This window comes from Rhinoderma darwinii, chromosome 1, assembly GCF_050947455.1.
Source record: "Rhinoderma darwinii isolate aRhiDar2 chromosome 1, aRhiDar2.hap1, whole genome shotgun sequence".
NCBI lineage: Eukaryota > Metazoa > Chordata > Amphibia > Anura > Rhinodermatidae > Rhinoderma > Rhinoderma darwinii.
In genome coordinates this window covers 172,013,789-172,021,868 of record NC_134687.1, presented here as the reverse complement: position 1 = coordinate 172,021,868, position 8,080 = coordinate 172,013,789, and positions in this window count along the sequence as shown.

The following is an 8,080-nucleotide window of genomic DNA, read 5'->3' as shown; positions in this document are numbered from 1 at the left end:
ATAGGGGGACTAATAAAAAAAAGTAAAAATCTGTGAAATAAAGTGTTTTTTTATGTACAAAAAAAAATATTAAAAGTTAAAAAAAACAACCTTTTCCCATATTCCCCCTAAAGCATTTAAAAATAAATAAACATAATTGGTGTTGCCCCGTTCGTAAAAGTTTGAACTATTACAATATATCATTATTTAACCCGCAGGGTGTACTCCGTAATAAAAAAAAATGTAAACGCCAGAATATTTATTTTTTGGTCACTTCATCTCCAGCAAAAAATTTAATAAAAACTGATCAAGACCTCGCATATACCCCAAAATGGTAGCACTAAAAGCTACAGCTTATTCCGCAAACAATAAGCCCTCATACCGCTTAAGAAATAAAAAAAAGTTATGGCTCTGAGAATTTGGCAACACAAAATAAATGTTATTTTTCACAGTTATTTTTTTTCTTATAAAAGTAGTATAATATAGAAAAAACTATATAAATTTGTTATTGTCGTAATTGTATTGACCCACAGAATAAAGTTAGCATGTTGTTTTAATTGCACTATGCATTCCGTAAAAACAAAGTGCAAAAAAGAATGGAGGAATCGCTGTTTTCTTTTTCATTTTCTACCCCACAAATAATATTTTTCCATTTCCTAGTACAATTTATCGCACAATAAATGGCGCTACGAAAAACTACAACTCGTCCCGCAAAAATCAAGCCTTCGACGGAAACATGAAAAAGTTATGGCTTTTGGAAAGTGGGGAGGAGAAAATTAAAATCTGAAAAATGGCTGCGGCGGGAAGGAGTTAAAGCTGATCTTTTTGGGCTCTCAACAGCAAGATCCCTTGCTATCAGTTGGTCTCAGTTGGGCTGCAAAGAAAAACATGGCTGCTTTACTTTCAAAAACAGCATCACAACTGTCCATTGGTTGTGTCTAGTATTGCAGCTTAGCTCCATTGAAATAAATGACACAGAGGTGTTTTACCACACACCACCTGTGGTGCTGTTTTTGGAAAAAATCAGCCATGTTTTTCTAATCCTGGACAAGCCCTTTAATGCTCTACCAAGTTTGTTGCCTTTGGTTATCTTTTATTCTGCCAAATGTATGGTATTCTCTTATTTAAAACAGTAGACCCTTTCTCCTGCAGAGCAGTAGCGTAGTTAGCGTAGGGGATGGCAGGGGCCACTGAGAGGGTGGGGGCCAAGGCCGGTCCCACAGTGCACAGAAGATGTGCATTTATTTCACTGCTACCGGACCGCAATTGTAGACCGTAAAATGACGTGTCCTGAGTTTTTGCAGTCCGGACTTGCGGCCCCCGCACGGTCCGTGTATACCACGGTTGTGTGCATGGGCCCATAGAAGTGAATAGGTCCGCAATCCATCCACATTTTTTCGTGTGAATTGCGGACGCAAAAACACGTTTGTGTGCATGAGGCCTAAATGAAACATATTACACATGGAATAAAACATTTGCCTCAGTTAAGGTGGCTGAGTAATTTTAGTTTGTTAGAATAAAGCCTTAAAAATCAAGACAAAGCATACCGGCCTCTTACAAGTTAAACACAGCTTTCATTTCTGTTTCTTATTTGCAATCAGTGAAAGGGCAGATATGCTGCACAAGGAAATGCCATTGATTCCTGGCTAAAAATAGATATTTCAATAATTGTGGATGTGGAGCCCAGGGGATAGTATCTGCAACACCCTTTGTGGTATTATGTAATTGTAGAAAATAGATTTTATGTTTGTTCACAGAATCTGTGAATGTCATGTTCCTGGAATGACATGCACAAATAAGCTGTCAATTTAAGCTTATTTAAAGTATATTTTACTGTTTTGCGGTATCTGTTTTATAATGTGTGCGGTAACATCATAGAACAAATAATGAAACCCATCAGTGTTTAATAATCCAAGTGTCACTGACACATGCAAAAAAAAATAAAAATGTGGAACAACTTTTATTATATTAATCTTCCTTCTTTTCCTTTCTCTCATAAATTAACTTTGGTTTTTTTTTTAGTCTTCAAGCTGGGCACAGCTTGAGTCCTAAGGGCCTCTTTCCCCTCCAGACTGCTGTTGCATTGCCAGCTAGCACCTAAACACACACTGGGGGGAGTTTTACTAAGCAAAATGAGCCAGAGTTCTGGCTCAATTTGTAACAAAAAGCTGGCGTACATGCCTTGCGCCATGTTTATTATGTGTTTTAGCCATTTTTTGCACTTCACTAGACAGTTTTGACAAGTCTCTAGAAAATGGGGCTCAAAGAAAAGGGGTGTAGCTTAAAATGTGACAAAGTGCGCCAATATTTTGACGCAAAATATTAGCCTAAGTAAGCCAAACAGGAAGAGGCGTAAGGTAGAGAAAAGTGGCTAATATGTCTAAAAAAAAGCAAAATCTGGGCGTGGCCAGCTATGGATCTGTGAAGACGTGCTTCCTTGAGCTCCTCCACCAGCTTCACCAACATCCTCTGTCATCTAGCTTTTACGATGGGGAAGGCGAACAAAAAAGCCAAGACTGCCTCATCTACACGTCCCTCATCCCCTCAGAGTGATTTTGGGGCATATTTCAGGAGGCAGACCCCTAGCAGCTGTGAGGCTTTCTCCGGCCTGAGGCCCGAGGACAAGATGGCTGCCCGGCCCTGACACCTGGGCTGCCCCAGTGCTCTCGGGGCACTGCCCCACTACCCACAGAGGTCTCCCTACCTTCTCCAGGACCTGTGCCTGGGACCCTTGACTCCTCGCTTCGTGATGGATTCCAGGCTCCATGTGCGGATGCCTTCCAAGATGGCCACCGTGACCTTTCTATGGCGGATCCCGGCCTTGCACGTGCCGCTACTATGTCCCAGCCGGCCTCCCCTGCTGGGGAGGTCTTGTCTTTGGGGATCCCGCTGCACTCCGCTGCTGCCTCCGGGGATACCGCTGAGGCCGACGCACTGCTCCATGCCTCACACGCGACCCTCCAAAATGGCCGCCGGCACTTGCTGCCAGAGATGAGGAGACTGGAAGTAGGGGCTAGGTCATTTCTCAAGGCGGCATCCCGCCCTGCATCGCCTCTCAGACCTGCGGCCCTCTTCCTGCCCCGGATATGTGCAAGATGGTTCCACATGGCCCAGGCACACCTGCACTGGAGGACTACTGGCCTGCTGTCTCTGAGCCTCTGAATCGGCCTTGCCCACAGGCCATTCCTCCACAGGATGCATTCTCTCCACTGATGGGTCTGAACCGTGAGTACGGGGGTCACGTACCTCATGTTCCCCTATGCGCTGCTCGGGCCCACATACTCCTCCAGCCTCACCAAGGCCCTAAACCACTGGGAGTTTCCCCCGCATGGTCCTCTGGCTCCTCTTGGGGTAGCCCCCCGCATGTCCATCCGACTTCTCCATCCTCGATGCACCAGAGGTCTCCCTCGCCTCATCAGCCCTTACCTCGCTCCCATGCCCACAGCCCATGCCCACAGCCAGGATTCTGCCATCCTCTTCTCTCCCAGTCACCATGTTCTGGACTCTGCTCACAATCCGGATGATATGCCGGTTGTTTTCAGATGAAGTCATACCGACTCCTCATTTGTACCTGTTTGTGAGGATTGAACGGCATCTCTTTTGGACATTCGTCAGATGGTCCAAACACTGCCCACTAGGGCTGATATGACTTCCTTGGCCAAACAGATTGTGGAAGAATGTAAATTGGAGTTTTCCCAGTTTCGAGCTGAACTTTTCTCACTTTCTACGAGAGTGGATATCCTTCCTCACGACCGTGTCACTGACAATGCAACACTTGCCACTATGCAATCCACTCTGCAGCATCTTTCTGCTCAATTATTTACTCTGCAACAACATCTTGACGACATTGAGAATTGTAATCAGAGGAACAACATACGTATTCAGGGACTGCCTGAATCTATTCCTGCTTCCGATCTTTTCTCCACATTTTCCACCATCTTAAATAATTTATTGGGTCGTCCACCAAATACCCATATTGAACTTGATCGTGCTCATAGAGCCCTACGTCCACTGAGCCTTGATGACCAGCGCCCCAGAGATGTCATTTGCCGGATACATTTCTACGCCATAAAAGACGCTATTCTGCAAAAAAACAGACAACATCCCACCATTTTTCATCAAGGGACGCAGATACGTATACTACCGGATCTGTCTAGGCACACTCTGGCACAAAGAGCAGCTCTCAAAACCCTTTTGGAGGTTCTTCGGAATCGAGACATCATCTATAGATTCCCCTTTGCCTTAATGGTCAGACACGATGATCACACCTATACGCTGAGATCTCCCAATGACTTGCCTGATTTCCTCCGGGATCTAGGCCTTTCTCCCGTCTCATTCCAAGAGTGGCCCTCGTTATTGTCTTCTGCTGGCAGAGGATCCCAAATAGGACGCCCTCCTTCTTTACACCCGGATTCTATAGGTCGGCCCCCGAGGGGTCCCAGAAGATGGTCCGGTCACGGACGGGACCGGGAACCTGCACAGCCAGAGGAGACTGCCCATTCAGCTTGAGGACTTGCGCTACTTGGAGCCCTGTTTGTCTACTCCAGGACTTAGTTTGCCTTACATTTTCTGCCTTAGATATTGTATTCACTGTTGCCTTCCCCTCTATTTTCAATATATGTCTATAATAATAGCTGTTTATATTTACTTTTATGTTATTATATGCTGGGGAGATGCGTAGCTGTCACTTTCCCCCTGTAGGTACTGGACCAATCCAGAGCGCAGTTGTCGCTTTTTGGTCCTTCACATTTTTTGTGCTGCTGCCTTTTTTGTTGTTTTTTTCTCATGCTGTGTTTTCTTTCCCTAGACCGTTCCCCCCCCCCCCTCTTCTCTTCCTCTTCCTTGTGGTGATCCTGGACTCCTACCTCTCCTGTTCTTTCCGGAACGTTTCAGAGAGCGGTTCTGCCTACGTCCATGGCTGACCTCACTTTAGCCTCCTTCAATGTGAAGGGATTGAATACGCCTGAAAAGAGAGCGCAAATCCTGCACCACCTTCATAAACGTAAGGTACATATTGCATGTTTCCAGGAAACACACTTTAAGGAGGGTCACTCCCCTGCTATTAGACACTAATTTTACACACACTGGCATTTTAGTAACAATTCACATTCCAGATCTAGTGGAGTTGCCATAACTCTTCATAAATCCCTCACTCATCAGGTCGTCAATATTGTCACTGATACTGAAGCTAGATATATCATCCTAGTTTTTTTTAAATTCTTTATTTACATGACCGAAAGGTCCATTTTGTCAAAAATTTGGGGTACAGAAGTACACAAAAGCACAGAAAGTATAAATGCAGCATATACATAAAACATTGTTGTGAAAACACCTACTCCCACGCAGGGGAATAATCTGTGTGATTCTAAGCCCCCTACGAAGATGCCTGATACAGGAGGCAGCATAAGAATACAGAGAGAGAGAAAAAAGTTACAAGGGAAAAGGAGCAGAGGAGGGAGAGAAGTAGGGTAAAGTGTATGGAGTTTCCCACCACGACATCCCGTGGTTCAGAGAAAGCTCTACTCAGGTTGCTGAGCAACACTCAACTCCCTTGTAATGTCTTTGTAAGAGTCAGAATCCTGAAAATCAATCCAAGGAGCCCATATTTGGCTAAACTTGGCATGTGAGTCGTGAAAGGTAGAGGTCAAATCCTCCGTGTGCATAATTTCGTTGACCCTTGAAACCTATCATCCTAGTTTTAAACATTGGTGGGCGTGAGTTCACTGTGATCAATGCCTACGCCCCTAATACTGGTCCCTTTCCTTCTTCATCTCATAGACACTGCCCTTCCGGTTGTATGGGGGACTGTGGTGTTATGTGGAGACTTTAATCTTACTTTAGACCCGACTCTAGATAATTCTACTGGTCTCTCCAGTGTTGCCTATGGTGCTATCAGACGGGTGTGACGCGCACTTTCACAGCTTCAACTATGTGATGTTTGGCACCTTCAACACCCTTCTGATAAAGATTATAGCTTTTACTCCGCATGACACCTACAGTCGCTTGGACTACATCCTCCTCCAACATCATGCCCTCCCCTGGGCTGTTTCCACGTCCATTGGCAACATATTATGGTTGGATCATGCCCCAGTGCATTGTACTTTACACCTTCCTTTCCTCACTAAAGGCCCCTGGTCCTGGAGACTTAACGAGTCCCTACTCCTTGATGGGGTCTGTGGTGCTTAACTGTTGCAAACGGTTGAGCACTTCACATCCGATCACGCCCATGATAGCACTTCTCCTATGATGCAGTGGGAGGCACTCAAATGTGTGCTCCGCGGTGTCCTCATAAAACATGGAGCACGCCTTAAAAGAGAAAGGGCCCACTCCCTGAAACTTGCTCTCCAAAAAATCAACTCCCTCGAACAGGCTCACAAACGTGCGCTTTCTCTTCCACTCTTACGGGAGTTACAGAGTGCTCGCCAAGAGGCCAGACATCTGTTAGACTCGGCCCAACAGCGTGCCCTCCAAGTTTGTAGGAGTAAGTTTTATGAATTTGGTAACAAAAGCAGACGCATGTTAGCCAGAGTGTTAAAGGCTCAGTTGGCCCAATCCCATATACCAAATATTAAATCCTCTTCTGGCCATGTGGTCCATGCGACCGCCGAGATTGCGGATTGCTTTCACAAATATTACTCTGATCTTTATAACCTTCGACCCTCCACTGGCTCTTTCTCCCCGGACCGGGCCTCTCTCCCCTCTCCTTTTATGCCCTTATCTAGTGTGATGGCTGAGGAGATGGATGCTGATTTTACCTTGCCGGATATCCTTGCAGTTATTAAGGACCTTCCGGGGGGGGGGGGGGGAGAGTCCCAGACCGGATGGATATATTGCCAAATTTTATAAAACATTGACAGACTTTTTTGTCGCCACTTCTTCTCCAAGCCTTTAATTCTATTTCCCCTGAAGTCTTGTTCCCCATGGGCTCCACCTTGGCACATGTTACGGTAAACCGGGCAAAGACCCTAAGCTCTGCTCCAGCATCTCCTTGCTCAACGTAGACTTAAAAATCTATGCCAAATTGCTTGCTAACAGATTGAATAAACATCTTCCCAACTTAGTCTATCCAGATCAGGTGGGCTTTGTGCCTGGTCGGGAGGCATGCAATAATATCCTGAAAACCTTAGATATCATTCATTATGCCCAGTCCTATCACATCCCTCTCATGATCCTGTCTCTAGATGCCGAAAAGTCGTTCGACAAGATATCCTGGCCCGCACTTCACCAAACTCTTCAACATATAGGACTAAGAACTTCCTTTATGAGTAAAATAATGGCCCTCTATCATTCTCCATCTGCCTAATTAAAAATAAACCGCTCCGGGGGGCTTGGTCTTGGCATGTGAGGAAGAAGGAGGCAGAGCTTCGGAGCTCCCACCAACCGTGATTACTAACGAGACATTCAACTTACCAACGACTTGCAAGAGCCTGGTATTTCGAGCTATGCCCCGAGGGAAGTCCCTTAAGTCTTCTGAAAAGGTTACTCCGGCGTCTTCGCTATCACGCTTCTTCCGGCCATGCATTTCACAGAGACCGGAGGTGTCCATCATGGCGGCCGCTGCACCCAGCTCGTCTTCACAGCGGCAGGCTGCGGTTTCTCCTCACCGCTCAGGCTTTGTATCAGGTGCGTCTACACCCTCAGAACCACTAGCCACTCCGACTGCTAGTCCTGGTTCTGGGGGACCCCCTGTTAGATCCGGTGGTCACCTGGCCCTATTTCCCCGGCTTATATGGACGAGACTTCATTGACTAGACTAGACCTGTCTGAAGCCCTTAAACATCTTCCGACCAGAAGTTTTTTTGATAACATGTTGGACAGAATGGAGAAAATGCAACGTACATGTTTGGAGGAGGTGAACCGTACGGTGGAACAAATGTGTTCTCGTGTCTCGGCCATAGAGCAGCAGACATCTTCTCATGGAGACAGGCTGGACAGGTTAGAGACTCAACTTCGTTCTCATCAGTCATTCTTACAATCTATGGCCCTAGAACATGACGACTTAGAGAATAGAAATAGGCGCAATAATGTAAGTATACGGGGCTTACCAGAATCAAAGGAGAGAGACAATCTCTCAGCCATGGTGACGGAAATCTTTAACAAA